Here is a 15,098-nt window from a genome sequence, read left to right on the forward strand (position 1 = left end):
GAAAGAATTGGTTTGAGAGGTGAACAGAAGAGCACTGAGCAAGAAGAAGATATTGCATGGAGAGTTTACATGGCACAGTTCACCATTGCCCACCAACTCATCACACAAGGCTCTTCAGTCCTTTTACTGTGCTTAGTTTTCCTGTATTTGAAAACAAAATGATCAGACTCAACATGGCCTAGAGCAGAGGAGGAGCTGTGGCCCAGCACTGAAACCTAGACCCTATATTCAGAAAGTGCACTCTGAGGCTGGCATTGTGTCCCCACCATGTTCTTGTCAAAGCAGATGTGCATCATCACATGACTCAATGCAGCTGTGGCTGGTCTTTGGGAAATGTGCACTAATGTATATACAACTAGAAAAAAATAAGTATCCAGCTATGAAGAGTCACATTACTCTTATTCGAGAGCTTAAATGTCTATATCCCTGCCTCTGAAAGCAATCCAGACTCTGAATTAATTCACTTAAATGTATAGATATTTGGCAGATGCATCATAGAAAAATATTTGACTCTACTATACATCATTGATAAGTTAGTTTATCTGAGGTAAGGGACACAATGCTGGCCAAGACCTTTTTTCTGCTGTATCAGTTCTTTGAAACTGATTTGGAAGCAGATCAGGTTTTCGTTCAGATTCAGCATTCATTTCCAATAAATTTATTTTCAGTACTCCTTATATTTATGCTTTTTTCAACCTTTTTTCCTTCCATTTGGCAATTGGTATGTGCAACTCTAGCTGTTAGCTTTTGGACCTCGTTGCTGCAGTGGGAAATGGCTGAAGTCTTAAATTTTGTTTGAGAGCTTGATCCCACTTGAATAAAATCAAAGAGAGCTTTCCAGTAACTAATATGAACAGCACAGAAAATAGAAATGAGGAATATTTTACTGCTTCAAACTATTCTGGAAGTTCCACGGCCCTGAACTTCGGTAGACGTATACTGCCAGGACACAAAGATGGCATATAAGGCTGATTTATCACAATCCAGGTTTTAAATTTAAATTAGCAGACACGCTTACAATCAGAGGGGTGAATTGTACTCTTACACGCATATACCTCCTTGCAAGTCTCCCATACTCATTACACTGTATACTCCTGTACTCACTGTGCACTAGGTATGAACTCAAATTATGATTTCTTATTGTCTGTCTTTGAATAATCTGCTTTATCATAGCTCCAGAACTTCTCAGGTGACACCTCCAGAAGTGCTTTTACGCAGATGATGCAGGCACTCTAGGAAAAATGTTTGCTTTGTACTAACAGAACAAGTCTGGGACATCCTGAAAGACAGGATACCACAATGCTCTTTGCAGCATACTGCTGATTTGCACAAAAAAAAACCTTTGTTAGCCTTGGGTTTTTGACCTTAAGCTGTGGACTCCCTAGAGGCAGAGACCATCTCCTTTTAACTGTATGGAAACTCCTTAGACCCAGAAGCATGCTAACAGGAGCATAGGACAATCTGAAACTCCATGAAGCTACACGTTAGGTGGTGGCTCTTCTTCCCGTAGTGATGTGTACTTTCTCATAAAAAATGTCCTCCCAAAATTTGGCTCGACTTCTGCTGAAAATAAATGCTTACCATTGCAAATAAAAGCTGTGACTGAGACCTTAAAGATTTACCGTTAGCCAGACAGACAATAATTCATTTGTACTTGATTTTTCATTAACTCCTTTTTTGCTGTTTAAGGGAATCTTCCCAGGGCTTTTTCTTGTATTAACCTTAAGATCTTTATCTTGCATGTGCTTTTCTTCTATATGAAGGGAAAAAGTGAAACCACATGAAGCCGGGCAATGCACCAGGAGACATTTATGAAATTTCTGGTGAAGTGTTTTGGCATAACTACATAACAATAACATACTATTTTCATTAACTTGAACAAACAAACCCAATAGATTATTAAAAAACAAATCAAAGAAGAAAGTACAGATGCAGTGTAACTTTACACTTTGACAATGCAGAGGACAGATTTACCAGCTTGTTTACTGCTTCTCTTGATGAAGGAGAACAGGCTAACCCAACAGCCATAGGCAGAATCTACAGCAAAGAATGTGGGGGGAAATCCCAATCTATCTTTGCACTGGTGCCAGTAATTCAGCAAGATCCATGCCACTGCTAAGGATACAGCATTTGCTATGTTTTAGCAGACATCTAGTTAAACTTGATGGTGGCGTAGACAATGGATGCTCAACAGAGAACCTGATGTCACTCCTGAGGTGACAGGAATGCGTTGTTCATTTACTGTCCTGAAAGAATCGATTAGTAATTCATCTAGAAGAATTTTCTTTTAGAAAATACTTGGTTGATGAATAATGAGAGAATGGTTTCAGCATTATACAAGAGCATGGGGTCTGTGCAGTTGTTAGAGGGAGAAAATCACTTGAATGAGGGCTCAGCCCAAGCGATCTACACCATTATGTTTGATGGTGCCACTCAAAGCAATGCCATACAGTCTGTCTCAACCATGAGCAATAAGAAGCCGTAAAGCCCCATTCACTTGGCAGGCAAGGGAGATAATCGTAATTCTGAGGATAAATTTTTCTTCAGGAAAAACAAAGATTTATTTCACAAAGATCTCTGTGGTATATTGCCTGTGCTTGTTCACGTGCAGCTTGTTCAGGCCCTGCACTGGACCACACTGGGAACATAGACATATCTTAAAGGCACATTTAAGAACAGTCCCTTCCTGGAAGGAAGGAAGGACAACAGGAAGTGAGAGAGAGAAGCTCCATACAGCTCTGGTCCAACGTCACAAAAGGAGGGGAACCAGGAAGAAAGGGAAGAACCAGGATCTCAAAACTATTCAGTCACAGGTTGATATGGTAGGTAAATAAAAATTGAGGAGTTCAGAGATGAATTCTGCAAGGTTGTGTATATGGGAGGACAGAACAGCTCAGGGTCACAGCTTCTCAGCTGTTGCATAAGTGGGAATGTACCTCCCAGTAAATCCGTCGCAGAGCTTTTAAAGGCTTTTATTTATGCTTGGACGGAATATTGGGTCTCATGAGACAATTAAAAAAGACTGATGGTGCATTTATAAAAGTCCAGCAGCTATTTCAAATATGAAAGAACAAAGAGCAGGCTGGGAGTCAGGGATCTCACAGTAAGAAAGCATTTGCCGGGAAGGAAGCGCGAGTCGGCTGTGTATCCTACATTAAAGCGGATTCGTTGTGAAAGAGTGATGGGTTTTGTGCATTTTTTTCCTTCTCATGTCAGCTTGTACATCTGTTAGACATTTGTGTACTAGTTTGTAACTAGTGGAGCTATTTAAGCTGGTAAGGCATGCAAATACCCCAAAGACAGCAAGTATGTTAACGTGTACAACTGTTATGAAACTGGCATTTTCTGTGCTAGGCCAAAAATTTATCATCATTGTGGTGTTTCCATTAATTCATATAAATGTTGAAAATATTATTTGATTTCTCAGAAAATGAAGATCAGATCTGTAAAGTTTCTTTTTTTTCCCCTTTTAAATAGAGGTGTTAAGCTTTCCACTGCACTTTGTTCCAGCAGTGCTTCCTGAGCCGAGTCTCACATCTTGTGGAATACCCTGATTTGATCTAACTGCGAGGAACAATTTCCCACTTTTATATATGGAGGTATTTTGGAAGAGGGTTTTGTTTTTGTTTTAAATGCAACCCTGCTGTTCCAGCTCATATTTTGTTTTCCCTGAGAGAGAAGAAAAACAACTGGAAAATGGATAAGAACTGCATTGCTTCAATCCCTATTTTCTGCCATTTCAGTTAATTACTGTATTGCAGAAGTTGGTGACACTTTTCAAGAAACTGAAGTGAGCTGACCATTGTGAAGGAAGAGAGGCTGACAACAGAAGGGAGAGGCAAAGGGATAACGCCTGAGGGGCAGAAAAAAGCCATGAGGAAATTGAATCACCGTAGTCCATCCCAGTGAGTCCTCTGCCCTCTCGTCTACCTCACTTTGTTCATTTAACCTAAAGAAAGACTTGTAGCACTGTAAAAAAAGTAAAATCTGTCCCTTATAACAGAAGAGATGACTTAGACTCATGAGGACAGCCTTTGGGCCTTGAATCTCACCCGTGCAGGCAGGACCTCCACATGGGAGCAAGGTGGATGTGGTACCCACCTTGCTTGCAGGACATGGGCTTCAGCTGTCCATACCCTTATGGCCCTACCTTGGCTTTATGAATTCCTCTCCAGTTCATCCTCTGTCATGGCAGTGCTGGGCACTATGATGCTAAGCCCCTTGGAATACTTGTCTTAAGTCACATGGAAATATAAAGCCTCTTCTCACAGGTGAAATTCAGAGGCAAATGCACAAAGACTTGCCTGGAGCTTACAAGATTCATTACAACTTGTGCTGGCCACGATGGTCTCCCATCTGAACGAAGAGCCTACCACCTCCCTCTATAGAGCTGTGCAAAGCTCATCCCATCCTGCTGAGGATTTTCATATCTTGGATTTTTCTTTGTCTTGGATTTTGCTTTGTCACAAACTCAAATCTCACACCCAAAAGAGAGCTACCCAGCTCTCCTCAGTGCCTGTGCCTGTCCAGTCTATCCTCATTGATGGGAAAAGATGCTTCTGCTGAGGGATCTGTCTTCCTGGAGGTAGAGATGGATGCAGATCAAGCTGCTCTCAAGGCTCCCATAGCCCATTTTCCTCCAGCTTCTGCTCCTGACAGCTATGAGGGAAGAGGGAGCAGCGACCCCAGAACACTGAGTAATTTGCCTCCTTTGAACAAATTGGAAGGAAGTTAGACATTTTGTGATGGAAATTTTTCTGCTTCTCATACATTCCCCAGTAATGTCATGCCATCCATGTGGAAAGTTTTGATTGCGACTCGTCAATGAAGAAACATGCCATTGAGTAACTGCTGCCCTGGCTTTATTTGCAGTTGTTGTCCTGCTTTTTGAACATTAACAAATATGCAGCCTTATGAGTCAGAAGTCCTCCTTTGGTGGGAGAGGACTTAACTGTTTGAGCTTACCTTTATTTCTTGTACACATAACTCAGATAAGATACCATGACCCTTTCTCTTAATTTCTGTCTGCTTAGACCATCCCCCATCTCCAGCTGTGGACTAGCAGATAGCTAGAAACGGGTTCATGCTCATCTTAACCAAAACAGAGATGTCAGGAAAAAAAAAAGTATTGGTGATGAGGAGGTTCGTTTTTTAAAAGATACTTTTGCTTGTCACAGTGGAATTAAGAAATCTTATTCCCCTCACTTGATATATGACACATTCCCACTCCCATACAGCTGTCTGGATACGTGCAAAAGTAGAACACTTTCAAAGTGTCCTAGAGAGTGGCTCATCTTTTGTGCATGAGTTACAGGATGATAAAGTCTCTGTAATAATCATTTATTGTTTCCAATTTCCATCTGTATCCGGGTGTAATGTTCACAGATTCAAAAAGTTGGAACAGGCAGGTATGGGCTAAGTAGCCCACCTGGCTCCACTTATCCCCCTTTCAAATTAGAGGCAATGTAACCCAAAACCTCTATCTTCTGCTTTTTAACATTTCACACAAACTCATTTGGGAAATTTATTGTGGCTTTAAAAAGATCTGACTTTTTTATTTGGTGCGTCACACTGCAAGAACAGTACAGTACCTGTTAGCCAGATGGTACAGGAATAACAAGCCAAAAGGTACCAGATTTCTTATTTAGAGTCTGCTGTGAAACATACGTATCAGATTCAGGTGATATTAATGAAAAAATAATGCTGGAAAAGTTACAAGCCATTATTCCATGCAGAAATGGCATTTTTCCCCTTTTACAAGCACTCTCCAGTTAAATAAGCTTTGAACTTTCAGCTCTTTCTGTTTGCGGGGGTTTGCTTATAACAGTCATGTAGCCAATATGACGACAAGTTTGGAAGAGGCCCAGGTATTTTTAATCAGTGAGACCATGCAGCAAAGCATGAAACAGATTGAAACTGCTTTTGCCTTTACATGACCAAAATATTCTCTAACAATATAAAATCAGTGTTATCAACTGACCAAATTCCAGCAAAATTTACTGCTCCTTAGCAGTTTAGGCTGCATGGCAGTCTTAATTGTCAACCCTAATAGGATCTTGCAAGGGTTTTATGAAAATCAATTTAGTTTTAGAGATCGTAAATGGTGTGACGGGTCGGTCAGTGCGAGCACTTATCAAACAGCTGTACTGTCATATCAAAATTAATATCCAGTTTTCTTTCTTATTGCTATTAAGCCAGACCAGATGTTTGCTTTGAGTCTGTAAACCCCTTGTAACAGGGACAAACAGGATGAAAGTCAACAGGGAAAACCAGCCCAGCGTCAGCACTCGGAGCCAGCCGGTCCCACCCCACTCTTCTCCTCTGTGCACAGAGCAGCCACCCCTCCCATGGGTGCCCACTCGATCCATCTCTCCTTTGTTTGGAGGGAGGGCATTAGGTTAGAGTAGCTCAACTTCACGTGAAAAACACATCCTGATCTAGCAGGACATGCTCTGGAAATAATGCATCAGAGCATCCTGGCCATTTTGGAGGCCTGATCTGCACCAAAGTTTGGCTGCTAGTGTTGTGCTTCAATTAGGAGTTTCCAGACTGGACTCAGTCAGTGTAGTAGAGACCTGGCACAGCGGGACGTGCTAGGAAATATCTACTTTTGGTCATTTTATGTACATACCTCCCCTGCGGAATGCTGACTACCTTTATCCTCACAGAGACCTCCAGTTCCTCCAGACCTGCTTACTTACCAGATCAGCCAGCACCACAGCTCACCGTGCCCTCACATGCTCTGACTTCTCCTGTCTTCACATCCATGATGGCTGTCTCAGCAGAGGTGATGGGACATACAGGGATGGGTCTTCTGATCACAGGGTCATGCTGAATCCAAGCTACAAGGAGGTTTCCTGACATGACTGGTGACTGTGGTCCCGTCTCACTGTGGGAAGTATTGGGGAGGGGAGAAGAGGTAAGGTAAGAGGAAACTTTGGGTAGACCTGCTCCAAGATATCTGATCATCCCTCAGGTTCCTCTCTCTCAGTTAAGCCAGAACACCACTGCATGAGCTGTTGGTATCTCTAAACTACAGACACAGTTTCTTGTTTATTCTTTCCTTGTGAGACCTGTGGTGTTCAGGCACTGTCCCAGCTCAATATTACCAGCAGGGACCTGACTCAACCCCTCAAAGGCTGCTATTGTGGCTGCCCTCAGTCCCTTCTTGGGTAGGCCCACCCCAGTACAGGAGCAGATCCTTTTAGAACATTTCTTTCTCCAAGGGTCTCTGATAAGCTCCCTGAAGATCTTGCTTCTTGGTTTTAAAATTCACCACCTAGGGAGGAGCCATTTGCAAGTGAGACATACACACGAAACGCAGCAAGATTTTTAAGTCTCCCAAACATAAAATGCAGTGAATGTAGAAATCTACATAATGTTTCATTCAATAAGAAAGTTAATGTTAGTGATGGCAAAGGTATGCAAAAATAACTTCAAAACCTAAACATATCCAGAAGTATAGAAATTTTTTTTTTCTCAGTTACTAGTAGTATCTGTGTAGAATATTCTCACTGTTTAACATGGAAAATTGTAATTCCTATAGTTTTCCTGCTTTTTATGGGCATTGTAGTTTACTGGTTTGTTATATATTGGCTACATGACTTACTATCACCTGAGAAGTGGAGCTTTCCATGGTTTCCATGTTTTGATGAAAATTAGACAGATTCCATTTAAGCTCATGAATGTGCAATATCATGTGAAGCAGACAGATAGAATTAAGTAATATCAGAAACTGCTTGTTTCAATAGGGACAGAGTTATATCTTTAACTGAACTTATAAGGCTGTCTAAGTTTATAATAGGTCACTTTAAGTGTGACTATTACAAGGAAAAAGAAAAAGTGAAAAATCTGTGCCTTTCTAACCTAAAATAACATTGACATAGTTTTCTTGGATTTTCAATGCTATTTTGAAAAGACCTTCAAAGCAAAGGTGTGTAAAATGTTGTTAATAAGGTGTAAAATTATTTAGACATTACCTTTCTTCACATTTCTTTACGAATTATAAAAAAGAGAGAGAAAGCATTTTTGCAACATAAATTTAATCCTAAGTGCATTATCATTTTTTTAAGGAAAATGAGACATTGGAATAAACCTGTGAACATTTTTTGACTTTCCATGGTTTGATGAAAATTAGGCATATTCCATTAAACTCATATGGTGAATGTGCAAAATCACGTGAAACAGAAAGGAAAAACATATCTGACCAGGCTTTTAGCAACAGGATTTAAAATGCACAAGGCTGTAGTCAGAAGACTTGGACAGCAGCTTAGTTTCTTTGAGCTGAGACAGAAGGCCAAAGCCCTCAGCTGAAGTAAATTGGTGTTGCTCCACTGAACACACTGGAGCTGTGCTAATGGCAAAGGAATCACGCTGATTGACATCATATGAGGGTTTGGCCCCATTTCGTCTCCTGGGTGAGTGAGATTTTCTGTGTTAAAGAGAACATCATTATTCCACAAATGGCAGAGAACTGTAGCACTTTTTTTACTGTTGATTTCAAATGATACTTTAATCTGAATCAAAAGTTTTTGATTTTCTCAAGCCAGGATGTGGCACTCTTTTTTGCTGCTCTGAGTTTGCATGGATTCACTGCATCTGTTGAACAGACTCCTGCCTGTGCATGCTGACCGATACACTTCCATTTTGGTTAGAAAAATCAATATATTTCTGAGCAACTGTCAACAAGAGTTTTAGAGGTTCGAGTGGTTACAATGAACAATACCATCCCCTGCACAGTTCTGCATCTTCAAAAAAAGACTACCATAATTGTTTAAAAATCTGCTGAATGATGTTGCTATCTTACATATTTCACTTTGGTTCTGCAAATCCGTCTTGTCTGCTTATTTACCAAGTGCAGTTAATCCATAATCCAGCAAGGTGGACATTTCTTGGCTGTAGGCAGATGCTAAGCTTTGAGGTGTGACTCATGTGCTGACTTTTATCATAGAATAGAATCATTAAGAAAAAGACCTCTAAGGTCATCTAGTCTAACCGTCCACCTACAGCAATGTTGCCCACTAAACCATGTTCCTTAGTACCACATCTACATGATTCTTGAACACCTCCAGGGATGGTGACTCCACCACTTCCCTGGGCAGCTCATTTCAGTGCCTGACCACTCTTTCCGAGAAGAATTTTTCCTAATATCCAACATGAACCTCCCGTAGTGCAACTTGAGGCCATTCACTCTCATGCTGTCACTGTAACCTGGGAGAAGAGGCCAACCTCTACCTCGCCACAACCCAAAATTTCCTTTCAGGCAGTTGTAGAGGGTAATAATGTCTCCGCTGAGTGTCCTCTTCTCCAGACTAAACTTGTGCTGGACAGCAGGCTGCTGGCATGGGGGCCACTGTAACACTATCTCTGATCTAACTTGCACATTTTTCAGCATATCTGAGCTGCAGGAATTGTATATTCTTGCTTCAGTTTTTCACACTGTAGACTACAGATGATCTCCCGAGCTCTGCCAAGAGTGTAGCAACACTATTGCATTCATTAGAGTAATTAGACATTTCATGTACAAAGTATATGCAAGACAGACACTCTGGAGAGCCAGTGGAAAGTGAAAGTCTAGGATCTCAAATTTTCCATGGGTCTCATGGCTCTAATGCTGGGGAGGACTGTCCTCAGTATATGGATAAAGCTTAGGACAACCCATGAACATTAACTAAGGCACCCTGTACTGCTTTCTTCTATTACCCGGGTTTCAGATTGCCCAATATTACTAATACCAACATAAGTTTGCTTCCAGATGCATGACAACATCCCAAAATAGGAAATGTGGTTAGCTGCACACTGCAGCCTTAAAATATTTTAGTTATTTTTTTCCTCACAATCTTCTGTCACTTCCTGCTTCTTACCAAATAAATTCAGTCACAATGCCTGTGGTTTTGCTGATACCTCTGCATGTCTTCATGTGAGGAAGCCACTATATGCACAAGCTCTACAAGAACACCTCTGTCTGTTTCTCAATCTCACAGCTGGATCAACTGTTACAGAACATAGACCATATACTGTGCTCTGATTTCTATTATGGTGTGAAGCTTCTGTAGCCCTATAAGCATTTCTAACAGTATATCATGTAGAAATCTTGCTCATAGCAGAGTTTTGTCACAATCATTCTGTTGCTGGCATAAACCAAAATTTTTTAGACTTAATTTTTCAGCAATAACCTGAGTGACTGGAGATGATAACCTAAACTCTTGTTCTAGAGACCAAGAGAGTGAATCAGGTGCCTAGAAGTAAGTCGTCTAATTTTAACTCTGCTAAGGTGAGGAAGAAATCTGTGTCGGACCTGCACAGGACTCAAGTGGACACAGGATCCCACCAGGCAGCAGTGGGAGCCCAGGAAGAGCACCTTAGTGGTGTAAAAGGCACTAAATGATACATCAGGTGACCAAATTCCACTTAATTTATTCAATCTTAATTTGATAAGTAGGTGCACTGAAGTCCAGAACAGATCAGAGAACCTCTGTATTTTCTACATTTTAGATACACATACATATATGTTACACACATATATATATGTTGAGATATTCACAATATGCTGTATTGCATAAAATGTGAAATATTCTCTAGTCAGGCTTGTGGCTTACATTTCTTGAATAAGTGTCAATAATCATTTCTGGTTTTATATCTTTGTACACATTTTTAGTTTCTGACTACGTGGTTCCAGCTCTCTGATAAATTTCTGCTCCAATATAACTTAGAGTGACACCCATCTGACAATGTGCATAAATTCAAGACATGGATTTGCAAGCACAGAAAGTTTATATCGCCTATTCCACCTATAGTTGCAAACCTTAGAAATGGTTGCCATATGATGAGAAATGAATCAAGTGTCCCTCTTGGATGATATGAAACCCACTCCACCTGCTCACAAAATTTTCCACACCAGCATGAAATCCACAGCAGTTGTCCCTTTCATATAACATCATTGTGGTTATCACGGTTAGAGCCATGCATTATTAAAATCAAATGACATTATTAACCTGAACTTATGGTTTCTGCCATTCAAAAAAATATATTCTTTTGAGAATATTTGAAGCAGAGCCAATTTCAGCTCTGAAAAACTGCACTTGAAGCCTTTCATCCACAACTTTTTGCATTCGTAGCACGTCTTTTTTTTTTCTTTCTATTCTCAGATGGTTTGTTTATTTCATTGTCTATATATTTTAAAAATTATGTTCGAACAACTTGGATGCACTATATTCCAGAATGCTCTCTTTGTTCTATTAATTCAAAACCTTTTTCCACTGACTGAAAGACTGAGAGACAGTAATACAATGAAAAGTAATATCACAAAGTCCTCCAGGTAACCATAAGAGTCCACGTGTACAAAGAGAGCAGAGTCTTAAATCACGGAAAGAAGGTAATTCATTGTAATCATTCATGCCAATGTATTAAGCATGTCAGAGATAACACATCTGGATCCTTTGTACCATGTTCACAGTACCCAGAACCGTATCTGACAGACAATTTCCTGTACTTAATGTGACAAACTATTTCAGAATCTGGAATTTCTCTTAGAGTTGAGGACATTTTTGAAATCCAACAACTATAAAACATGCCCCTGCTTCCTTCCCCATTCAGCACCCTCTATTGTAATCGGTAATCTGTAATTTCTCACTTGTACTGACAAACAGTCCATTCTTGATTAGTTTGCCAGAGGCTCCAGGGATCCATCACACTTTCCATCAGCTTGGGTTGAAAACATCTGTCTTGCTGTTCTGACTGCACCCCAGTTTTTCTAAGTCTTATTCTGGTTCCCTGCATTCCTCTCCCAATTGAAACTGGGGATGTCATTTTCTTTTTTTTAAATGTTATTCTTTTTTCCTGATACTCTGACCCTTGTTACCACACCCCATATGTCTGCTTGTATATAGACATACAATGCAATCATATTGGAACTGCAATAGTCTAGGTTTCAAGATAGGCTGCTCCCAACTTCTTGTCGTAATTCACTTCCTACACTGAAGCAGAGTGCCAGTATATTTCTTCGGTAAACTCATTTCTATCCTTATTCACATCATTACTATATTCATTCTTCTAATTAGTCATGTTCCTCTGCCATTGTTTTTCTTAATCCTATGCCTGAGAACATCAATAGTTTTTACAGCAGCAGGCATTTCTGCAAGCAGGGAAGAAAAATAAATAATGGATGTCCTGATGAGAAGCCAATATTCATTTTGATGACTCCACTTTCTAGTATTTGTTACCCTTATTGTGCGACTAATCAATGATACAGTTACTAAGACTTAGTCGAAGAAGTACTGGACAAACATTTTTTTAATAAAATCCAATACATTCTAAAAGTTGGGTTGTTTTTTTTTTTTTTAATTGAGAAAACACTATGTTTGCTTGATCCCTTTCTCATCCCTAGCAGAATCAAGTCTACAAAAGTTATTTGCCAGTATGAATTAACTGCATTAATAGAGAAATTAATGTCAAGTAATGATACATTTAATGATTCAGAATGTGGCTGCCTCTGTAATTCATAAACATAATGAAATGGAGTTTAGGAAACATTTCTATTGCAGTGAATGCATTCAGCTGAATCTTTATCAAGAAAATACAATATAGTAACAAAATAGTCAGCATTCATGTTTCAACTTGGAGTTGGCTGACCTGACAAATCTTTTAGGTACCAGGCACCACAAAAGCACAGTTTGAAACAGCTTAGAAATACATTACATTCACTTAATACCAGATGCGAAACTACTGACACTTTGGGCCTTTTAACACGGTCCCCAGAACACACTCCACTAATTAACCCCCTTACATTAGCAAGATCACAGACTTTTGCTATCAAAAGCTGGTGTGCTGAATGGCCATGCAACTGCTTTAGGAAGATGTCTGAGAGATCATTGGAGTCTGTCCACATTCTGTGCCTGATTTTCTTACCAGTTTCATCTATTCGCATAGCTTAGTTCAGTTTTCTTGATAAGAATAAGTAGGCCTAACAGTCTTTTTCAATATTGCACAGGTTAATGTAGATGAAGAAATAGGAGACTCTCTGATGAATTATACTAGCCAAATTTGATATCCTTATAGATTGGGAAGGAAGAATATCGTACATCTATTACCCCTCTTGCTGCCCAAGGACCTCTCTTGCCTTTTATTCCTTCATGCCTTTTCTACTTCCCTAGTTCCTTTCTCCTAAAGAATTCTTGACTGCTCAAGCAAATTTTATAGAATCTAAGGGTGAGGAGATATTGCTGCAGAGATTTGTTATTCTCTACAAACAAAAAGAATTTTTAAGTGGATTTGAGAAAGAAAGAGAGAGGCACAATTTTCCCATTCCTCCCCAGTGTTCAAGTTCAAATAGATAAAGGGTTCAGTCCTATCAAGTGGTGAATGACATCACCTCTCTCACTCCGCAAGGAACCCAAGCAGGCTCAGTATTCTGCAAAATACACCAAGGGTCGGCTTTCAGTTCAAAAAAGAAAGACTTGAAAAGAACAAAAAGCAGTTTAATCCAAACCACTGCACAAAAAGAGAGTCCTTTTGTGAAAGGATGAGAATATTGCTATTGACAGGGGCAGGGAGAAAACCTGACAGTTCTCTTGAGATATAATTATCAAGAATAATCAAATTGCCGTGAATAAAGACAGAAAAGCTCTGAGCTTCCCTTCAGTCCCTGAAAGAGGTCCTAATGTAACACTGCCCCAGGTCAACCCTGCTCTGTTCCCTCCTGGAGGAGCAGTGTTCAGGTGCCTTCCACAGCCTGACCATTTGCAGGAGTAGAATTTGATTCTTGCCCTGGAGAAGGATTAAAGATTTGTTTTATAACTGGCAGACCAAACAGCTCAAAGTAAAATGTCTCCTAAGCTGGGAAGGGTTGAATCCAGACTAAATCAGCCTAGATAGGCTGTTTTCTCTCATGCCAAAGAACCTTTGGCTAAGCAGTTAGAGCAGGTCTTACAGCAGCAGCAAGGAATTAGCTTTGTATTTTGTGATTTCGATCCTATTTCAGAATTTAAACTGACAACTTTTCTGTCTAAATTTAAATTATTTTTTTTAAAGTGGTGCCTCATTTAATCATGTCTTTAAACATTTTGGGGCCAAATTTCCAGTGCCCTGGTGTTTTTTCCAGAGGGGAAGCCAGTGGTTCCTTCTCCTTGGGCTATTTCTCCAGGCATCCCTTGGGGCCAGGCAGCTGGAAGAGCTGTCTCTCACATCACCCTTTGGCTATCAGCTCTGCTCTAGTGACAGCAGCTTCTTAGGGGCCATGACAGTCAGCCAAATTTGGGGAAGATTTAACATTGTGTGAAGAAGAGGTTGAACTGGCTTTCAGCGTGATGGTCAGGACACAAAGGTGGATCAGGGCCAAATTCCCCTGCCACTGAGCTAAGCGAAACATACTGTTGGATCTTGATAAGCTCAATTTCTTTATTCTTCTTTCTTTCAAACAAATTTGCCCTGTATTCTTTTGTTCTTTCATTTTTCAAAATCAGATTCTGTTTTGTTTGCTTGTCTGTCATTTTCTTCATTGTTTTTTATTTCCAATAATGGACTTAGTAACACTCCCTTCATTGTTCATGTCATTCTTGACATTGCTTTATTGATTCATTTTTACTATAAACTATAACTTTTTCTTTTTTTCTGCTCATGTACTCCTTCATTTTCCTCCAAGTGCATTTCCTTCTGAAAACAACATGTTCCCCTGAAATCCCTTCAATGATGTAACAAATTATTATTTGGAGATAGTTTGACGCAGGTGCGATGTCTTATCTGTTGCCATTAAATAGTTGTTTGGGCTTTACATGTTGAGTCACCATTTTGTGTTAAGTAGACATGGTTTTAATTTGGGATTTAGTTCCCTTAGCAAAAACAGAGTTGCATTGTCTTTCTGCTTACCATTCTTTTCTTATACTATTTAAGATTATAATACAATTTTTTTCCCCTTTACTATTCTGAAGTGCTAAGTTCTTCAGCAAATGTCTTTCTTCTGTATCCTTGATTTTATTGGGTAACACTGAGAGGAACAAAACCTTGGACAAGATTGTTGTGAAAAAGAAAAAAGAAAAGAAACAACATTCCCTAACCTTCCCCAACACCCCACAAATGAAAAACCTCATGGTTTTATTGTTCCA

This window comes from Numida meleagris, chromosome 1 (assembly GCF_002078875.1).
Source record: "Numida meleagris isolate 19003 breed g44 Domestic line chromosome 1, NumMel1.0, whole genome shotgun sequence".
NCBI classification, from domain to species: Eukaryota; Metazoa; Chordata; class Aves; order Galliformes; family Numididae; genus Numida; species Numida meleagris.